At 38.5% G+C, this 19,590-nt stretch overlaps 1 long non-coding RNA gene and 1 pseudogene across 1 annotated transcript; both read right to left on the bottom strand.

Moving 5' to 3' along the window:
- Window positions 1–743: 743 nt before the first annotated feature.
- Window positions 744–13,652, bottom strand: LOC127483564 (uncharacterized). Its single transcript, XR_007909964.2, has 3 exons — window positions 13,418–13,652; window positions 1,774–1,894; window positions 744–1,125 (listed from the first exon to the last, which is right to left on the bottom strand). It is a non-coding gene; the product is annotated as an uncharacterized lncRNA (long non-coding RNA).
- Window positions 13,653–16,331: 2,679 nt separating this feature from the next.
- Window positions 16,332–17,508, bottom strand: LOC108178185 (ubiquitin-fold modifier 1 pseudogene; annotated as a pseudogene).
- Between the last annotated feature and the right edge of the window lie 2,082 nt (window positions 17,509–19,590).

Here is a 19,590-nt window from a genome sequence, read left to right on the forward strand (position 1 = left end):
TCTAACCTAACAGGCCGTATTTTTATGTCACTGTCCCAACCTGTCATAAGGTTGGAGCATCTCCTGAGGTAGTTTCCCCCTAAGAGTTCCAAACAGGAAATAGAGGGCAAGTTCTATTGGCTCTTCCTTAATTTCACATCTGCCATACACGTGCCTACACACAGGCACAAGAGGACTGGAATGTTGTTGGGCACTGGGGCCCTACACAGTCCATCCAGTACTACTTCACTCCACATCCTTCCTGCCTCCTTTGCATGCCAGCACTGGTCCCTGTGTTCTGTGAGCCACGGAAGCTGTCCAACATTAAATCCTCATCATCCCTCCCTGGGTTTATTTTATAAATGTAGGCGCTAAGAAGCATTTATTTTTCCTCTCAGAAAAGTCTAGCACTAGCTTGTTGCAAATATTATCTCTACAAAGGGCTTCAAAAATACTTTTGGATGTCAAAAAGTGACTGTGTTCCTTTGTTCTTATTTGGCTCTTATTCTTCTGCTGAAACAGGGGAGCTGGTCTTAGTCTCAGCGTGTAGACAATTTCATGGCAGTAGGAATGCCAGAAATAGACAACACTCTCAAGTCACATTCCTTTTTCCTTCCTTCCTTCCTTCCTTCCTTCCTTCCTTCCTTCCTTCCTTCCTTCTTTTTTTGATTTATTTTATTTGTTTGAAAGGCAGAGTTACAGGGAGAAGTAGAGACACAGAGAGAAGTCTTCCATCTGCTGGTTCATTCCCTAAATGACCACGATGGCCAGAGCTGAGCTGATCGAAAGCCAGGAGCTTCTTCCAGGTCTCCCCCATGAGTGCAGGGACCCAAGGACTTGGGCCGTCTTCCACTGCTTTCCCAGGCCATAGCAGAGAGCTGGATAAGAAGTGGAGCAGCTGGGACTCAAACCAGCGCCTAAATGGGATGCTGACACTGCAGGTGGGGCATTAACCCATTGTGCCACAGCGCCAGCCCCTCAGACCACATTTGAAAACATCATCTCTCTGACTAGATGCGCCCCACCTGTGGCCTGCTATCCCCATACCTCACCTCTTCCTCCATGACTCCTCTCCCACCGGCAGCCTTCCACGAAAGGGAGAAGTGGGCTGTGGTGTCAGGATGCCCGTGTATTTGGCAGTACGTTCTGCACAAAAAGAGGACAGAGAGAATCAGCTGGCCGATATCACATTTTTTATCTAGGTCAGAAAATGCATGTGCCTTCTATACATAAAGGCAATGTGTAATTTGATAGGATATACAAAAGCCTTATTTAGTAACTAATGGGTGAGCAAACAGGAAGTACTAAAGGGAAGACACAAGATCTGTGTCAGAGAATATTTAAGAAACAGGGAATTATACACTCAGCTGAACAAGTAATCCCAAAGTGAGATTGGCAAGTTAGAAAAGAGTTCGTTCCATTTTACAATCTATTGGAATAGTTTCTCCACCTGGCTATTAACATGTGTCATCTTCTCCTAACCTGTCCTCATGTTCCTTCTGGGAAAACCTCCTTCTGTTCTAGGTATGAGTTTGGTGGGATTTGCCTTGCCCTTAGGGAGGGGGAGGAGCAGAGAGGGGTTTATGACCCAAGAAATGCCAGAGTCATGTTCTGAGACTTTTCAAACTAGAGCAAGAATAAAAATCAATGTCTCTCTGGGGGTAGAGCTAGGAATCCCAGTTCCACCACTTTTATCTATGTGACCTTGGGCAAGTTACTCCAGCTCTCTGTCTCCCAATGTCCTACCAATAAAGTTTTTCTTGTCTATAAAATAGGGATGATAATAGTACATACCTGACAGAGTTGTTATGAAATTTTATTTAATAATCTGGGTGTTGAGAAATATGTTTGGCACATAGTAAGCTTTCAACAAACTGCAGCAGAAATAGGAACTGCCAATATCCATGTTCTCTGCCTATTGGAGAAAGAAAATTAGAGCTAATAATGGAAAATAGTATTCAGGAGCCCTGAGTCCCTGGATTAACTTAACCCTGAGGCCAATAAAATATTTTTATTTTCCTGGGGTTATGCCAGACCTCTCATAAATTTCTGCTTTTAGCCACTATGTTCCTAAAGTTGTACCTATGAAAAATATATTCATTAAATAAAAGCTTTAAAATAAAAAATTAAAAATAAGTTCCTGATTTTGCCTAAATTTTGTATTTTCATTCTTCGATTTTTACCTACTTGCAACTTTTAAAAATTTTTTTCATTTTATTTTAAAGGGAGAGAGAGAGAGAGAGAAAGAGAGAGAAAGAGAATCTTTTATCTACTCTTCAACTATTTCACTCCCCAAATATCCACAACAGCTAGGGCTGGGCCAGGCTGAAGCCAGCAGTCTGAAACTTGATCTGGATTCCCACAGGAATGCCAAGGATCCAACTCGTTGAGCCATCGCTACTATCCCCCAGAATGTGCATCAGCAGGATGTTGGATCCAAAGTAGAGGAGCTGAGGCTTGAACCAAGTGCTCAAATATGGGATGCTGGCATCCCAAGCGCTGCATCAAACTCCTGCCCAACTAACCTGTAAATTTCACCCCTTTTAAATATGCCTGAATATTTAAAGTTTTAAAAAAAAGGTGCCAAAACCTTTTGTCAAAATTAATAACCAGAAACCAATAGTGAAGATTTCAGCATGAAGTTACTTTTGTCAAGAAGAAAGTCAATTTTGTCTCCAACCTTTGGAGAGCAATCTACACCGCTGGCCTCTGCTTGTTCTCATTAACTTTTGCTTGATCTGAATCCAACTCTCATGTTCAGCAATGATTTGTGGTGTCTTATGCAGAGAATCTGAGGGGTGGGAGGTGGTGCTTCTTATGTTTTTTCCATTCCCATCACTGCGCTGGCCTGTCTTATCTCAGCTGTGCCCTCCAGGCATTCCACCAAAGGAGGAACTACAAAGAACTCTCCCTGGAATTGTTGATCCTGATTTTGTTTCTTTTGAGTGTTTCCCCAAATTTTCTTTTCTCTTTTTTTAATTTCTTTTTTTTTTTTTTTTGGAAGAAAGACATTTCCAATTTTAGTCATGGCTCTGTGGCTAACAGTTTGATGAGAATGACATTTTCCCCTGCAAATATTAATTGAACACCTTCCACTTACCATGCACATGAACAAGATGGACACAGTGCTAGCTCTCTTTATGCAAAGATTGAATTCATCACAGTTCTTCCCAATAAGCACTGAGTGTCTACATGGTGCCAGGCTTGGTTTAAGTGCTGTGGATATGGTAGTGAAAGAAACAGACTGCTTTGCTCACTGAATGACACTTTTAAGTGTGGAAAGCCCCAGGAACAGGTGCACCTCTTTCCTCTGTAAAGTCTCAGAATGTCTCCTTCTCATCCCATGTGAACCTTCCAAAGATTTCTTGGCCAGAAAAAAATAAAATAAGATAATGCCCTCCTAAAGGTTTACACAGTCACTGACAATTTCAACTGGGAAGGAAACTCAAGAAAATATTTAGTCCAAATCCTTCACACTGCATTTGTAGACGCTGATCAGGAAATAGGTTGGAACTGATCCCAAATCACCCCTATATAACACAGTCAACACTAGAATCTGGGTTTTCTATTCCCAACCTTGTGAGTTCTCTCCTAGGTCTGACAGCCCACATGAGAATAGCTGCCCAGACCATGTTTGCCATAAATGCAGAATGACTGAATTTTTTTTTTTAAGATTTTATTTGAGAGGTGGAGTTACAGACAGTCAGAGGGAGAGACAGAGAGGAAGGTCCTCCATCTGCTGTTTCTCTCTCCAAATGGCCACAACAGCCAGAGCTGAGCTGATTTGAAGCCAGGAGCCAGGAGTTTCTTCTGGGTCTCCCATGCGGGTGTAGAGGCCCAAGCACTTGTGCCATCCTCCACTGCATGGACTCAGGCCATCTTCTACTGCTTTCCCAGGCCATAGCAGAGAGCTGGATCGGAAGTGGAGCAGCTGGGATGTGAACCAGCGCCCATATGGGATGCCGGCACTGCAAGCTGTGGCTTTACCTGCTATGCCACAGCGCTGGCCCCTAACTTATTTTTAAGTCACTTTCCTAGAAAACCATGTCAGGGAAGGCAGAGGTAGTGGACAAATACCTGTGCCTCCTCAGTAACATCTAGAATCCAGAATTTTCAGGCCCAAACTCACAACTTGTGCAGGAGAGGAAAAGAGTGGATGGAAGGCGGGACATTAGAGATGCACTCCAAGCTTCAGTTCTGGATTTTGTGACGTCAGGAAAGTCTGTCTAAACAGGGAGCTTGCACTACTTGAAAAACGGATGGTAAATACAGCAAATCTGAGGGGTTGGGAACCCGAGCTGCTGACTGAAAAATGACGGTGAGTGCTGAGGGCCTGTGGGAGAAGCAGAGCATGTGCGTGTCCTGGGGACATTCCTCTTCACTGAACACAGACCGTCAGACTCGTGGCTGTTTCTGTTTTGCAGGGAAACCTAGGTTGTTCGCTCTTGCTTTTTACACTGTTGTTTCTAATTGTTTTTTTTTTATTATTATTACAAGTAAGGTTATTATGAATATTATTTTGCAAGTCTTTTAAGGTTCATGTCTTTTCATCTCTTTTCAAGAAATACATGAGCGGACTTGCAAGGCCACTTATATAGATGCTTAGCTTTTTTTGGTGAAATTTCCAAAGTTCTGTATTATTTTACATTCCCCTTCCCGTTGTATGAAAATTCCATTTGTTGTCCATCCTACCGACATTTATATGGGTCAGATTTCTGCTTGTTTTTTCTTTCTTTTGCCGTTCTATTTGTGGATAATGGCATTTTTTACTTAACATCTTCATAACAACTGATAATTCTGAGTATCCTTTTATGTGCTTATAGACATCTTTATATTATTTATTATAAAGTTCTACACTTTTGCTTAGCTTTTATTGGGTTGTTTTCCTTTTAAATATTGATTTACAAGAGTTCTTTAAATATTCTGAATGTATGTATGCTGGAGGTGTTTTCTTTTTCTTTCTTATTTTTCATTTCTTAATTGTATCAAAAACATTTTTGATTTGATAAAGCTCATTTGACTACTTTCTTTTCTATTATGATTCATACTTTTAATGACCTATCAAGAAATCTTTACCCACTTCAAGTTTGCGCAGTGAATCTGTATTCTCCTCTAGAAGTTTTATGGCTTTATGTTTAAGTCTGTGATCCAGTCTGACTTAATTTTTTTGCAGAGTGCAAAATAAAGGTTAAAGTTCACATTTGCCTATATGTGTTTACTCAGTAACTGAATCTGTATTTGTTGAAAAGATTTTTATTTCCTTGTTGAATTGTCTTATCTTTGTTGCAAATGAATTATTTTAATATATTTTAAATATATATTAAATATTAAACATTCATATTTAATTAAATTAATATTTAATTGTATAGTTACTATATTTTTAAATATATGAGTATATTTCTGAATTTCATCCAATACCACTGATCTGCTTGTCTCTCCTTACCTCAGTATCTATCTTACATAGTGTAGAATTGTAATCAGTGTCTGAATCAGGTGGAGAAGGCCTCCTACTGAGATCTTTCTCAGGATTGTTTGGACTAGTGAAAGATATTGACGTCTCCATCTACCTTTTAGGATGAGCTTGATAAAATCTCCAGGAAGCTACTGGGATTAAGTTTGTGACTGCATTGAATTCTTAGATTTGGAGACAACTAACCAATTAAAATATTGCCTTCCAATCCATAAACATATTATACATGTCCATTTATTTAGAGCTTCCTAAATATTTTTGTCTGCATTTTTTTAGTTTGCAGCATATGTCTCCTATCTCTTTAAATTTTGTCCCTGAACACTTTTATATGCTTATAAAAGGTATCATTCTAAAATTTTCTTCTGTAAGTGTGCCCATTATGTAGAACAATAAATATATTTTTATATATTGACCTCATATGCAAACTTTTAAGATTCCCTTATTACTTCTAATGGTTGCCTTGTCAATAACTTAGCCTTACTTACATACATGATCCTGTCATCTGCAAATAAAGGCATTTTTACTTCTATTTTCTAATCTTAATGCCTTTTCTTTATTTCCCTGGCTGTATTGCACTGATTGTAGTCTCCAGGACAATCCTGAGTGAAAGTGATGGAATTAGATATATTTTTCCAAAGATTGTTCCTGATCTTAGGGGGAAGCATTAAGTAGTTCAACAGTTTGTACAAAGTAGGTTTTCCTACAGGTCCTTCACAAGGGTGAAGAAGGTGTGCGTGCTCCTTTTTGCTGAGTGATTATGAAATTCCTTTGCAGGAATGTACATTTTTTCCCAAAGTGCTTTTTGTGCATCTGTTGAGATGATCCTGTAATTTTTGCCTTCATTGTCATATTTATCATATTTATGTGCCAAGTTAAATTGATTTTTGAACATTAAACCAACTTTATTTGGATAAATCCTACATGGTGATGGTAAATTATCATTTTATTATAATTCTGGATTCAATTTGTTACTTTTTTTTTTTAATTTTTTGACAGGCAGAGTGGACAGTGAGAGAGAGAGAGAGAGAAAGGTCTTCCTTTGCCATTGGTTCACCCTCCAACAGCCACCGCGGCCGGCGTGCTGTGGCCGGCGCACCGCGCTGATCCGATGGCAGGAGCCAGGTACTTATCCTGGTCTCCCATGGGGTGCAGGGCCCAGGTACTTGGACCATCCTCCACTGCACTCCCTGGCCACAGCAGAGAGCTGGCCTGGAAGAGGAGCAACCGGGACTAGAACCCGGTGTACCGGCGCCGCAAGGCGGAGGATTAGCCTAGTGAGCCGCGGTGCCGGCCCAATTTGTTACTATTTTGTTGAGGATGTTTGCATCTTGTAATGTACCTTATTAGTTTGGTGTCAGGATTATGCTGACATCAAAAAAATAAATAAATAAATTGGGAACCGTTCCCAACTCTTTAGTTTTCTGAAGAACTTTGTGTAACAGTGGTATTAATTCACCAGTGAAGCTATCTGGGCCTGGGTTTGTTTTTGTGTGTGGAAAGATTTTTTTATGTTTCTTTAACTAATTTGATTATATGTTTAATTTATTTGTTAGACATAAGACTATTTTGGCACCTATCCCTCTGAGTGTGAGTCTGTGTAGATTTCCAGGTTTTTTGGCAGAGTTTTTCTTATTTCAGGTAAAATGTTGAATTTACCAGAATAACAATGTTCATTCTATGTTTTTGTTATTCTTTTAATAGAAGTAGGATCTGGTGATGTCTCTTGTTTTATTCCTGATACTGGTAACTTACACCCATGTATAATTTTTCATTATTAGCCTATCTAAAGATTTTTCGTTTTATTTATCTCTTAAAAGACCAACTTTTTCTTGCATTTCTGCTTTGTTGAGTTCTGCTCCTACTGTTTTTCTATCCTATCTTCTAGTACTTTTGGGTTTCTTTTCTCTCCTTTTCTCTCTTTCTCTCTTCTTAGATTTCTCAAAATGAAAAATTGATCTTTAATTTTTCACCTTTTCTTCTAATGTAGGCATTTGGCACCATAATTTTCATTCTGAGTACTACTTTAACTGCATTCCCAAAATTTGTGGTGTGTTGTATTTCCATTTTTATTCAGTTCAAACTATGTTGTAATTTCTTATGTATTTTCTTCTTTGATCTATGTGAGTTATTTAGAGATGTGCTGCTTATTTTCTAATATCCTGATGTTTTCTAGATATTGTGTTATTATTGGTTTTTAACTTAATGATATTGTGATTACAAAGCATTCTCTATGTGTTTTTTTTTTAAAGATTTTATTTATTTATTTGAGAGGTAGAGGTACAGACAATAAGAGGGAGAGACAAAGAGAGAGGTCTTCCTTCTGCTGGTTCACTCCCCAGATGGCCGCAACAACGGGAGCAACTCCGAAGCCAGGAGCCAGGGTGCAAGGACCCAAGGACTTGGGCCATCCTCTACTGCTATCCCAGGCCATAGCAGAGAGATGGATTGGAAGAGGAGCAGCTGGGATTAGAACTGGAGCCCATATGGGATGCCGGCGCCGAAGGTGGAGGATTAACCTACTGTGCCATGGCACCGGCCCCTCTCTGTGTGGTTTTGATCCTTTGAAATGTATCGACACTTACTTGATTGGCCAGCATGTAGTCTATCTTGGAGAATGTTTCAAGTGGGTCTGAAAAAGATGCTTACTCTCCAGTTATTCAGGAAAGGGGTCTATAAATATCAGTTAGATCAGATTGGTTATTGTTGCTGTTAAAATATTTTATATTGTCATTGATTTTTTCTAAGTGCTTTATCAATTATTGAGATAGGAGATATTTTAAAATAGCTGTGCCATTGTTTTTATTTTTTATTTTTTTAAATTGACATATGAGATTTTATTATTTTTTAAAGATTTATTTATTTACTTGAAAGTCAGAGTTACACAGAGAGAAAAGGAGAGGCAGAGAGAGAGAGAGAGAGAGAGATCTTCCATCTGCTGGTTCACTCTCCAAATGGCTACAACGGCTGGAGCTGAGCCAATCCAAACCTAGGAGCCAGGCGCTTCTTCCAGGTCTCCCGCATGGGTACAAGAGCCCAAGGACTAGGGCCATCTTCTACTGCTTTCCCAGGCCATAGCAGAAAGCTGGATTGGAAGTGGAGCAACAGGGACGCAAACTGGCACCCATATGGGATGCCCGCACTGCTGATGGCAGCTTTACCCACTACACCACAGCTATGGCCATTTATGCCATTGTTTTTTTAATCCCTTCAGTTCTGCTCATTTCTGCTTGAAAGCTCTCCTGTTAGATGCATATGTATATAGGATTTTTGTGTCTTTGTATTAAAGGCAACAATTCATCACAAAAAAAAAATTAAAGACCCCTCATTTTCTTGGAGATATTAATATAACTACATGCATATTTTCATAATACACATTTTCATGGACTTTTAAAAGATTCATTATGTGCATGATTTCAAAAAAAAGTTTGGCACCAAAATGAACTTATCTTTTAATTCCATTTGCCAAATGATATTGCATGTATACTTGTCATGCCAAAAGAGCTCTTATTAATGATATAGTTCAATGATTTCTTTTATAGATATTGTTCCTCTTGAAACTTAGAATTTATTTTTCAATTGAAAACATATATAATATGCCTCTCTCTGTAAAATGCATATTAAAATATCTTCAAAGTTGACAGCTTATAAACAACATACCAGAGATAAAGGAATCATCATAGTTTTGCTGCCTCATTTACTTTTATAAATAGAATCAATATAACTTTTTCAAATGCTAATCTTATTGCCAAATGTAAATTTTATTTTTTTTTAATCTCAAAACAAGTGCTTTTTTTCTTTGGGGCTAAATGTGAGGTATAATGAATCACTATATTAGTAAAAGCAATTTCCAAATCCAATGAACTAAGACAGCAACATATATATATATAGATATATATATATTTGAAAGAATTATTTGTTTATTTGAAAGGCAGAGTTACAGAGAGGCAGAGGCAAAGAGAGAGGGAGGTCTTCTATCCATTGGTTCACTCCCCAAATGGCCACAATGGCTGGAACTGTGCTGAGCCAAAGCCAGTAGTTAGAAGCTTCTTCCAGGTCTCCCACGTGAGAGCAGGGGCCTAAGGACTTGGGCCATCTTCCACTGCTTTCCCAGGCCATAGCAGAGAACTGGATTGGAGTGGAGCAGCTGGGACTTGAACCTACGTCCATATGGAATGCCAGCACTGCTGGTGGTAGCTTTACCCACTATGCAACAGTGCTGGCTCCGCCCTTTGCTATTAACATTAGAACTTCCAAATGGTTCTATAGTGACCTCTGTGTTGCTAATAGAAATTAATATATGGAAAGCAGCTTCTTACAGAATCTTCCAGAAGAAAAAATTAAGCATGGGCTAAGTACTGGGAAAAATTATAAAGCACAGTACTACTAAAATAAGACTGTATAATTACTTGTCTATAAAGCAGTAAATCTCAATTTAGAGGTTAGTCTTTTTTCCCAACTTTACCACTCTCTTCCATTATAAGTTGTGCCTACCAATCAAAATGTTGATAGCTGTAAAACCACTAATATTTCTGAGTCATACAAAAATGAATAATCAACTCAAATCTATCATCAGATCTGTATTTCAAATGTTTAATCCAAATCCATGAAACCATATTCTTTTTTTTTTAGAGTATTCATTTCTGATGATGATACTATTATTATACAAACTGGGGTCAGTTTTTCTTTTTTTGTTTTATTAAATTTATCCCATTTTTATTAGATGATACTTTCCCAATGCCCCATATTTTGTTCATCTCTGACTATGCCCACTCATGTAAAATAAGGTCATCAAATCCAATGACAATATGCCTAGATAAATTCAAATAAACACTGAATATTTGCTTGGTATAAGTATATCCCACACACCGTTTGATCCTATGTTTTCTAAATCTGGCAGCTCTAACTTAGAAACTGCTGATCCTGGACAGATGAAGCACAAGGACTTATGCATCAGGACCCAATACTTGAGCAGGCTGAATTTTGTCTCCCAGTCAATACTTACTGTAATATTTTAAATTGGAAAAGGACAATCAAGCTATAATAATAACAAATGGGGGGGCAGATATTGCGGCACTGTGGATTAAAGCCCCTGCCTGGGATACTCATATCCCATATACCATATAGGTTTAGAGTTCTTGCTACTCTGCTTCTTTTTTTTATAGAAAAAACTTATTTAATAAATATAAATTTCGAAAGTACAACTTTTAGATTATAGCAGTTTCCCCCCCATAACCACCCTCCCACCTGCAAACCATCCCATCTCCTACTCCCTCTCCCATCCCATTCTTCATTAAGATTAATTTTTAATTATCTTTATATAAAGAGATGAACGCTATACTAAGTAAAGATTTCAACAGTTTGCGCCCACACAGACACACAAAGTATAAAGTACTGTTTGAAGATTAGTTTTACCATTAATTCTCATAGTACAACACATTCAGGACAGAGGTCCTACATGGGGTGTAAGTGCACAGTGACTGCTGTTGTTGATTTAACAATCGGCATTCTTATCGATGACATCAGTAATCACCCAATGCTCTTGTCATGAGCAGCCAAGGCTATGGAAGCATCTTGAGTTCACAAACTCTGACCTTATTTAGACAAGGCCATAGTCAAAGTGGAAGTTCTCTCCTCCCTTCAGAGAAAGTTACCTCCTTCTTTGATGGCCCCTTCTTTCTGCTAGGATCTCACTCACAGGGATCTTTCATTTAGGTCATTTTTTGCCACAGTGTTGTGGCTTTCCATGCCTGAAATACTCTCATGGGCTTTTTAGCCAGATTTGAATGCCTTAAGGGCCGATTCTGAGGCCAGAGTGCTGTTTAGGGCATCTGCCATTCTATGAGTCTGTCATGTATCCCGCTTCCCATGTTGGGTTGTTCTCTCCTTTTTAATTCTATCAATTATTATTAGCAGACACTGGTCTTATTTATGTGATCCCTGTACTTTCTGGGATCATTTTTATAGTTTGCTACGCTGCTTCTGATCCAGCTCTCTGCTAATGTGTGTGGGAAGTAGCAGATGATGGCTCAAGTAGCTGAATTCCTGCCACCCCCAAGGAAGACCCAGATGGAAGAGAAAAAGACTTTGGATAAACCTAAAAAGTCACCTGGCAATCGGATGTGAATGCAGAGAAAGGCACAACTGAAGAGTTTGTAAGGGGTGAAGAGATGGCAAATTGATTTCAGTTCTTAGAGGCCGGTCTTTCTCTAAGGGGATGTTTTGAGAAGCTTCCTAAATATCTGGAATTGGAACATTGTTAATTGCTGACATCTCAGAGTGTGTGAGGCTTAGGGGGCAGAAGTCCTCTTATTTACCTTCAGACTGCAGGAAACGAGAGATGCTGGAAGTCAGGGAGTCTCTGCCTTGCTCCCTTACTCTCACTCAAAAATGATCTCTTCCAACCACATGTGTAAATACTTCATTTTATTATGCAAACATAGAAATAATAACTTCCATTTATGAGCCAGGTGTTTAGCACAGTGGCTAAGACTTGGGACATCCACATCCCACATCAGAGTGCCCCAAGTTGGGGTCCTGACTGCTTCTGATTCCAGCTTTCTAATACACACCACGGGAGGCAGCAGGTGATGGCTCAAGTATTGCTACCCACATGACAGACCCAAGTGGAATTCTAGACTCCTGGCTTCACACTGGCCTATCCCTGGTTATTATTAATCAGTTGAGTGAACTAGCAGAGGAAAAATCTCTTTCTGTCTGTCTTTCAAATATAATGGAAATGAATAAAAATTCAAATAACAATAACTTCCATCTATGATTAATGATCTATCAATATCCTGTAATTGCTGAATTGTGCAATACCAATGTCTGTGCCAGATTCCTTCAACTACATTATATTTTATTTAAACATTAAACTATTTATGCTCAATCTTCATTTTTCAAAATTTATTTATTTGGGCCGGTGCCACGGCTCACTAGGCTAATCCTCCACCTGTGGTGCCGGTACCCCGGGTTCTAGTCCCTGTCGGGGCGCCGGATTCTGTCCTGGTTGCTCCTCTTCCTGTCCAGCTCTCTGCTGTGCTCCGGGAAGGCAGTGGAGGATGGCCTAAGTGCTTGGGCCCTGTACCCGCATGGGAGACCAGGGGGAAGCACCTGGCTCCTGGCCTTCGGATAGGCGCAGCACGCCTGCCATAGTGGCCATTTGGGGCGTGAACCAACAGAAGGAAGACCTTTCTCTCTCTCTCTCTCTCTCTCTCTCTCACTGTCTAACTCTGCCTGTCAAAAAAAAATTATTTATTTGAAGGACGGAGTGACACAGAAAGAGACAGAGATAGAAAGAGATCTTACATCCACTGGTTCACTCCCCAGATGACACTCAACAGCTAGTCTGGTCAGGCTGAAGCCAGGAGCCAGGAACTCCATCACTTGCTGCCTTCCTAGGTGTATTAGTAGGAAGCAGGATCAGAAGCGGAGTAGCTGGAATTGGAACAAGCACTCTGATACAGGATTTGGGCCTCTCAAGCCGAGACATTTTTGATGCTGTTCTGTGCTTCCTGTGTTGGTGGAACTTGTGCTTATAAGGGTTTATTTTAAGAAGAGATATCAGAAGTTAATTTTTGCTTACAGCAGCGACTGCCTAACACTTCTAAAAATGATATCCTGGGAATCATTATGTGTTTTATTTGCTCCTACTTAAGGTTTTCATTGGAAAAAAAAAATAGATCCATCTTTTAGGGAAACGTGATTGAACTATTTATAAAATGTGACCCAAATTGTCCATCTGTGGAATCCACCCTTGCAAGAGATCCAGAACCAATCACAACAGGAATGTTCTGAATAACTGCCAATATTTTACATCCTTGTACAGCAAAGCACCACAAATAAGGAAGAGAAGCAAAATCTTTCACTGAAACATCCATCAGTCAAAGAAGAGTGTCCAATCCAATCAATATTTTGTGTTTCTAGCCTCTGGTCACCTTCTGTTATGATTCCACTTCATCCTTTACTTACCCAAATGAAACTGGCCATTTGCAAGAGAGTTATGCGCAAGCTTGGTCCAGTGGTTTAAGAATGAATGTACATCAGGATCCTTGGCAACCCACAGCAAAAAGGAGGCATCCTGCTGGTCTGTTTTTCATTGACTGTGTTTTAAATTGCTTCCGTTTTGCATCTAGTCAAGTGGAGAAAAGATGAAAACAAAATGTAAATCACAGCATAATCATTTTAGGAATCAGGAGAAATAGCAGCAGGCATCTGATTAAAGCTCTGTGTCTGCTGGAAGGGCAAGTTGTCCCAAAGCAGAGGAATTGTGATGTCACTGACTTGATGGAGTAATAAATGATAACAAATGACAGATAACTTCAGGGTGAAGCTCAACTGTGTTAGTGCCTGCTAGAGGATCAATGTGTCACAGTAAAGACAGAAAGTGGATTTAAAAATCACAGAAAGTTATACAAAAAGAGGTTACTATTATTATTTTTTTATATTTATATGACAGGTAGAGTTATAGACAGTGGGAGAGAGACAGAGAGAAAGGTCTTCCCTCCACTGGTTTACCCCCCAAATGGCCGCCACAGCTGGCGCTGCACCAATCGAAAGCCAGGAACTAGGTGCTTCCTCCTGGTCTCCCATGCAGGTGCAGGGCCCTCGTCTTCTAGTAGTCTCAGTATCTGAATTTTTTTGTACATGGAATGTTTGACTCAAATTTACTCCTGATAATTTGGTCCTGATAAGTGAAATAAACACAAGTTAAGATTTAAAAAAATTTTTTTATTTATTTGAGAGACAGAGTTACTGAGAGATGGAGAGACAGAAAGGTCTTCCGTCCACTGGTTCACTCCCCAGTTGGCCACAATGGCTGGAGCTGTGCTGATCTGAAGCCAGGAGCCATTAACCAGGAGCTTCTACCAGGTCTCCCAAATGGGAACAGGGGCCTAAGTACTTGGGCCATCTTCCACTGCTTTCCCAGGCCATTAGCAAAGAGCTGGATCAGAAGTGGAGCTGCCTTGGACTCAAACCAGTGCCCACACTACATGCCAGTGCCACAGGCAGATACTTAACCTACCACGCCACAGCGCTGGTCCCAACACAAGTTAATTTATTATGTTAATACTATTCAACAATAGTATCTTAATTTTTTAGTTAAATTTCTGTTTTCTTTTTTTTTTTTTAATTTTATTTCTTTGAAATGAAGATAAGTTACAGAGAGACAGAGGCAGAAAGAGAGGTCTTCTGTCCACTGTTCACTTTCCACATGGCTGCAACGGTCAGAGCTAGGCTAATCCAAAGCCAGGAGCCAGGAGCTTCTTCTAAGTCTCTCACGTGAGTGCAGGGGCCCAAGGACTTGGGCCATCTTCTACTGCTCACCCAGGCCATAGCAGAGAGCTGGATCAGAAGTGGAGCAGCCAAGATTCAAACTGGTGCCCATATGGGATGCAGGCATTGCAGGCAGTGGCTTTACCTATTATGCCACAGCGCTGGCCCATCAGCCAGCCCTTTATGAGAAACTCTCTTCCATGGTAATTCAGCCTTAAGGGCGGAGCTCTCATGGCTTAATCAACTCTTAAAGGTTCCACCTCTTAATATTGTAATTAATGATAATTACATTTCAACTTTAGTTTTGGAGGAGACAAACATTCAAACCATAGCACATACAACCCACTTTATCCATTTAAATATACAATTCAGTTGTTTTTGGCATAATCAGATATGCACAACCATTATGGCTAACTAATTCTAGAACATTTTTGCCATCTCAAAAGGAAGCCCATTAGCAATCACTCCTAATTCCATCCCCACCCATCCTTTCTAGCACAGCAAACCACTGGTCTACTTCCTGTCTCTAAAGGATTTGTCTATCCTGCACATTTTACATTTACATAAATCAGACAACATGTGGCCTTTTGATCCATTTTTTTATAACAAAACATATTTTATATTAAGTATAGACCAATAATGCATTTAAACTGAATACTTCAAAATTTCTACACAAAGAATTTACAGATCATATGTATTTAATAACAAAATACTGAGTTGTTTAATAAAATGTCTTTTAATGGCTTACCACATATTTTCAAAGCCAAATAACAAAAATATTAACTAAATGATTTTATGGCACAGGACATTATATATTTATTTAATGTAATATTACAAGTAGATTTTTCACTACAAATATATTGGAAAATACTCAAACTAAAAGTTTCAGGGAAAGGGTATTCACAAATTTGTGGTTAACTGACGCTTGATTTATAAGAAACAAGGACCTCTGAGCATCAGATTTTCTAAAAACTCCCTTTAACATTGGTAGTATACCTCAGCAAAGTTCCCTTTGGTAACTCAGAATCCTACTGTTCAGTTGAGTTTACAAACAAGACTTGGTAAGGTTTTAATCTTAACCATCCATATCACTATGCATAAGATTCTGTTGCATTTTAGTTTTTTTCAAAGAACCAAGGGCCTGAGAGAAGGAAACTAATGAGACCTACTAAGATAAAAACAGATCTTAATTTATGGATTACTCAGCAAGTATTTATTAGAAGCCTACTATATTTCCAGTTCCAAAGAACATGCTTCCCCAGCAAGTTCACCATTTAGAATACAGCAGATTCTGAATCACTAGGAGCCTCCATCTTTCAAGATCTGCAGATTCTGAATCGCTCTGGAAGGACAAATAAAATCATTCTTTGGATTGCCCTAAGGGACATGTTGTAATCTGTACATTGACAAGGCCCACACTTTCTCTGCTTTCTCTAATGGCCTTCTGTGTGTGTCTTTGTCAGGTAACTATCCCCTTTCAGATCTTCCCTACATACCTCCTGGAGTTTGTTCTACTCAACTGGCCATTTCTGACAGCTTGCTGGTCCCCTGCTCTATTGATCTTTGCTGTTTTCCTCCTTGCCTGAGGGCTTCCCCACTCTCCCTTTCCTGGCTCTTTATTCTGTTGGGTGACTAATTTTAGTGTTTTCTTTGTTAGGCCTTACGTTAAGTGTAACTCATTAGCATTTCCTTTAACATTGTTGTAGATTTCAGATTTTTGGGCAACATTAGTCCTGAATGCTATTTAGAAACACTATCCTCAATAAGTTTTATTTGAAACTGTATTAAAAGAGATTGATAAAGGAATGCATAACACAGCAAAGGAAGCTTCTATACTGTTGATTCCCATCCCTGCAAAAGGCGGATAATAAAACTATTTGGTGTGGAACATCAACAAACGTAAGTGTTAAAAGATTTTTTTTAGTTCTTTGATATCAAATTGAAATTTATATGACAGGTGAAGTTTTGAAACTTAAAAACAACCTAAATAAGACGTTAAGACAGTTAACTTATCCACTGATGTCTATCACCTTCATCATGAACTACAAATCGTTTAAGATTCAGATTATTTGAGTCTGCAAACCAGATGCTATGGAACAAACTGCCATTTATAATCCATAATCCTTTTATATTTTTAACTCAAACACAAACATTAAGATCAGCGAAATTTAATTTTCCAAATGTTCTCAGAAAAAATTATCAGAAGAATCCTCCAGTTCCAGTTTGATAATCCATTTACTTCAAATGAACTACCTGCTTGTGCTTTGAGGCAACAGACTGACCTTCTATAGTAGTCATAACCTCAATTCCTAAGCATTCCCTCTTCACATCAACATGTAAACAAGGGAGAGAAAAACCACTTTTCATTATTTTTCATGGACTCTTGGTATTTTCACAGTATGTTAAATGCCTGATTTCAATTTTACAACAACACAACATATCAATATTTATTGTGACAGGTATGGATCCAGAGGCAGACATTAACGACTTCCAACACGATCTCTAGGAATAATTCGGAGTTCTGAACCATGCTTTAGAAAAACATTTCCAGCAGTCTGTGCAGGATTTATTCCTATACCATCATTGGTAATAATTGCACTTGTTGCTGCAGGAACTTTAAATTCTTCTGCTGCAAACTTTAACACTGCTGTGAAAGGAGTACTTTCAGGAACACTGAGTACTTTGTATGGCAGCCGCGGGTCCGACGTCAGCGTGATCTTAAAGGACACTTTCGACATGGTAGAGCATGTCGCCACCGACACGCCACGCCAACCCCGCCAGGAAGCCCCCGATCCATTTCTTACATTTAGCACAATGTTTGCAAGGTTTGTCCATGCGATAGCCTAAATCAGTACTTCATTTCTTTCTACAGTTGAACAATCTTCCATTGTATGTGCATGCCACATTTTATTTATCTATAACAGTTGATGGACATTTGGGTTGTGTTCACTTTTTGCCTATTATAAACACATGCTGTCACGAACATTTGTGCACATGTTTTAGGTGAATATGTTTCCAATTCCCTTGAATATATATCTGTGAATGTAACTGCTAGATTATATGATTCTTCCAGGTTGAGTATTTTCAGAAGCTTCCAGACTGTTTTCTACAAAAGCTGCGTCATTTTACATTTTCTAGCTACTTCACATCCCTGCCAACTCTACTGTCTGTCTTTTTAATCATAGCTATCCTAATGGGAGTAAAATCATATTTAATGGTGTTGTTGATTTTTAATTCCCCAATAATTAATCATATTAAGCATTGTGCTTATTGTATATAATCTTTGGAGAAATGTCTACCAAGGTCCTTTACTCATTTATTAAAATGAGTTATTTATATTTTTGCTATTGAGTTGTATAAATTCTTTACATGTTTTAGCTAATAAGTCCTTTATTAGATGTATAGTTTATAAGTATTTTCTCCTGTCCTCAGTTTTCCTTTAATATTTTCAGCACAGAAATTTAATTTTTACAAAGTTCAATTTATCTTTTTTGTTTGTTATTTCTGCCTTTTTTACTTGTACTTTTGCTCAATCCAAATTTATGAAGATCTAATCTTATGTTTCCTCTTAGAGTTTTAGCTTTCATATTTATGCTCATGATCCATTTTCAGTTAGTTTTTGTGTGGTATGAGGTAGGGTTCCAACATCATTCTCTTGAATGTAGATATCTGCTTGTCCTAGCATCATTTGTGTAAACGACTATTCTTTGTCAGAAACAAATCAATCATAAATTTAAGGTTTTTATTTCTAGATTTTTTATTCTATTTTGTTGATCTATATGTATAGCATTAAGCTATACCAGACAGTCTTGGTTACTGTAACCTTGTAGAAAGTCTTGAAATAAAAGATACATAGGTCTTTTAATTCTGTTCTTTTAAAAGCTAACAGTAGCTTTTTTACATCTAAACTGCCTTTATGAACTTTAGGATCAACTTGTCAATTTCTTTTTATAAGACAACTTATTTTTTATACTAATAATTACATTGAATCTTTAGATAAATACTGGGAATTTTACAACATTGCCAATATTGTCTTCTGATTTATGAACCGAAATTCTTTCCATTTATCTAGATTTTCTTTTATTTCTTTGGGTATTTTGCAGTTTTCAGTGTGCATGTTTTCTACTTCTCTTATTGAATGTATTCTTATGTATTTTATTTTTGTCATGCTATTATAAATCTATTTCCTTAATGTAAATGTCATTCATTGCAATTATAATTTATTTTATATGTTCATCTTGTGTTCTGATACCTATTGAACTTGTTTATTCTAGTAGTTTTGTTAGTACTCATAGATTCCATAGAATTTTCTTTATATAAGTTTATGGCATTTGCAGATAAATATAGTTTTCATCCTTTTTTTCCAATCTTGGTGTCTTTTATTTCTTTTTCTTACTTCTGCTTTAGCTAGAACCTCCAATGCAATATTGAGAAATAGTGAGACCAAGACACTTCATCCTGATGTTAGAGGGAAGCAGTCAGTGTTTCATGGTTGCTGTGGGTCTCGTAGACACTCAAGCAAGCTGAGGAAATTTCCTTCTCTTCCTAGTTTGTTGGAATTTTTTTTTTTATCAAAAAAGGATTTTACAGTGATCAAGTATTTTCTCTTTATTGATTGAGCTGATCACAGCCTTTTTATTCCTGTAGTCTTTTTTTTTTTTTTTTTTTTTTTTTTTTTTGACAGGCAGAGTGCACAGTGAGAGAGAGAGACAGAGAGAAAGGTCTTCCTTTGCCGTTGGTTCACCCTCCAATGGCCGCCGTGGCCGGCGCACCACGCCGATCCGATGGCAGGAGCCGGGTGCTTCTCCTGGTCTCCCATGGGGTGCAGGGCCCAAGTACTTGGGCCATCCTCCACTGCACTCCCTGGC

This window comes from Oryctolagus cuniculus, chromosome 13 (genome assembly GCF_964237555.1).
Source record: "Oryctolagus cuniculus chromosome 13, mOryCun1.1, whole genome shotgun sequence".
NCBI classification, from domain to species: Eukaryota; Metazoa; Chordata; class Mammalia; order Lagomorpha; family Leporidae; genus Oryctolagus; species Oryctolagus cuniculus.